The sequence below is a fragment of the Mesocricetus auratus genome, unplaced genomic scaffold, assembly GCF_017639785.1.
Source record: "Mesocricetus auratus isolate SY011 unplaced genomic scaffold, BCM_Maur_2.0 contig_5856_pilon_obj, whole genome shotgun sequence".
Taxonomy (NCBI): domain Eukaryota; kingdom Metazoa; phylum Chordata; class Mammalia; order Rodentia; family Cricetidae; genus Mesocricetus; species Mesocricetus auratus.
The window spans coordinates 4,406-7,024 of record NW_024432107.1 but is presented as its reverse complement, the minus strand read 5'-3'; the positions used below and the strand labels follow the sequence as shown (position 1 = coordinate 7,024).

General features: G+C 36.4%; 1 long non-coding RNA gene across 1 annotated transcript; it reads left to right on the top strand.

Annotated features, from left to right (window-relative positions):
- The first annotated feature begins 8 nt into the window (after positions 1-8).
- LOC121138302 lies at positions 9-2,355 on the top strand. The gene is made up of 2 exons (XR_005875394.1): positions 9-302; positions 2,002-2,355. It is a non-coding gene; the product is annotated as an uncharacterized LOC121138302 (long non-coding RNA).
- Positions 2,356-2,619: the final 264 nt, after the last annotated feature.

The window sequence follows — 2,619 nt, the reverse complement described above, 5'->3', positions numbered from 1 at the left end:
TAATTGCCTCTCTCAGACTGTAGGCATATCTGTCGGTCATTTCCTTGATCACTAATGGAGGTGAGTAGACCCAATGTGCGTGGTTTTGTAACTAGGTAGGAGGGACTGGACCGTATAAAACAGATAACTGAGTAGAACAGAAGGTTGCAAGTCAGTAAGTCACAGTTATACTCTTTGCCTCAGTTCCTGCCTCCAGGTTTCTCGTGGTGACGGATTGCATTTCTCACAAAGAACGACACACTGTGCCCAATACACATTTCATTGACAACAGCGGGACACAGCATGGAAGAAGATATCTTCAGGTGGGGGCAAAGAAAGGCTGACAGAACACAAGGGACATGAAATCAGTACACAGTTATCAGGGGAAAGAAAGGCAGCCAGTCAGCATGGATCAGGTGACCCAGAGAAGAGAGTGAGAGCAGGGAATATTGAGAATAAAGTAGAGTGACATGAGTGTGAAGACTCCATGATTATAAACACACTACTTCATATATGAATTTAATAATTAATTTAGAAAAATGGTATAATGTTTTGGTATGGGTATGTTTTTATTCAAATTTCTAGCTGCATAATTCTATTAATTTTCTTTACTACAGTATTGTAATCATTATTTAGTTGAAAGACACTGGGTTTTTTAATCTTTTTCTACCACAAACAATATTATAGTGAATCTGCTTATCTCTATATAACTGACAATGTGCAGGTGTTTATAGTAAAAGTGACCAATTAAAATTGTGTTATATACTCAAATTGTCCCTCAGACGTCTCACCAATTCATATTCCTAAATATGTTGGAAGAAATCAGTTTTTCTATACATAAATTTGCTAAAAACAATCACTATGTTTGTGTAGGTACGTGCATATAGTTAATGTCTGAAATGCAAAAATACACATTTGAGTGTGTAGTGACGTATTTTTCCATGAAATTTTATTAAATATATTATACTTACACTCAGAATAATTACTTTAACATTACTTTCTTTCTGGTCTTATGTTAATGTTCTACAAGTTTCATTAACTTGTGGGAATTGTGTCTCTTCATCTATTTGGAATTCAATGTAGAAACTACCCTTTCTTTTTGTTTTGTTTTGTTTCTGAAAATAATTTTTTTCAGACAGAAATTCTGATTACAGCTTTCCCTCCCTCTCCTCCTCCCAGTTCCTCCCCTCCTCATTTTCCATCTGGATCCAGCCCCTTATGTGTTCTTAGAAAGCACAGAGGCACGAAAGGGGCATGAATAAAGTAAAACATTATAAGAAAAAACAAATCAGAATAGGACAAAACAAATAAACATAAAGAAAAGAGGCCAATAGAAGCCACAGGAAACAGTAGACACAGAGGCCCACCCTTTCGTGGATTCCTATATCCTGTAAAAACACAAAAGTGGAAGCCATAATTCATCTGTAAGGAATGAAAACATAGTTCAAAATTTACAAATTTTGAGGCTCATGGATTCTGACTGCAATTATTATTTTTACAGATTTCCAACCCTTTGATTCTTACATTTAAGGTGGCTTAAATACGAGAAAAGTTCAATGATATTGTCAGGAAGAATATTAAAATCATTCTATAATCTATTTGCCCTTTCATAAATAAAGCCACAAGGTATCTGAGCTAGAGGAACGATTTGATCAGATGCAAATAGACCATAACTTTAAAAATACAATCCCAATATCAAAACTTCCCACACACATAAAGAGTGTTATTTTTGCATTGAACATTGTACTGGTTAGTTTGGATGAACTCGACACAGACTTGGGTCATTGTGAGGAAGGAATGGCAATGGAAAAACCGTCTCCCCCAGACTGGGCTATAAGGCATGATTATGGGGCCAGAACATTCCTCCTTTCCCTGCTGGATAATTGCATCTGTAAAATATTTAGTTGCTTAAATGAGTAAGGGCCAATATAAACACATATTTCATGTTGTATTATTATTTGAATTTTATAACTGAATCATAAATTACATGATTTAATTGATCTTTATTTTTACTGTGAACAGCAACTCATTTGTTTTAGAGACAAAGATACCAAGATGTGGAGACAGAAAATGATCTGGTCACTGTCAAACGGCAAAGACTCTACAGTCGTTCCAAGATCTTCCTTGACTCCACCTATCATCAATTGACCTGCACCTGTGTTCTGAAGCTGTGTGTCCCCAGAACTCTCCCTTCCCCTACCTCTTAAAGGAGGTGTCTCTTCCTCTTCTTTATTGTAGGAGGAAATGAGTGTCCCTCGTTTCCATCCCTAGGATTCATTGTTATCTCACTAGAATTTTCAGTATATATAATATATAATTACATTTGGTGTATTTGCCTTAACCCAGCCAATAATTAAATGGGTACATTTTTCTTTACAAGGGTAGTTTAAGTCTGGATCTTGTCTGTGTTTGTAGCTCTTTCCAATTACCTTGGCATCAAACTAAAGTTCCCTGAAAAACAAAACAAAACCAAGCCTTATTAAGGATTCTAAAAGCCCAGTTGACTACTGTGAGCACCGTTTCTTTCTGGTTTGTTCAGTGTGTGTGTGTGCGTGTGTGTGTGTGTGTGTGTGTGTGTGTGTGTTGTGTGTGTGTGTGTGTGTGTGTGTGTTATAAGATAGGGCTTCACTGTATAGTCCA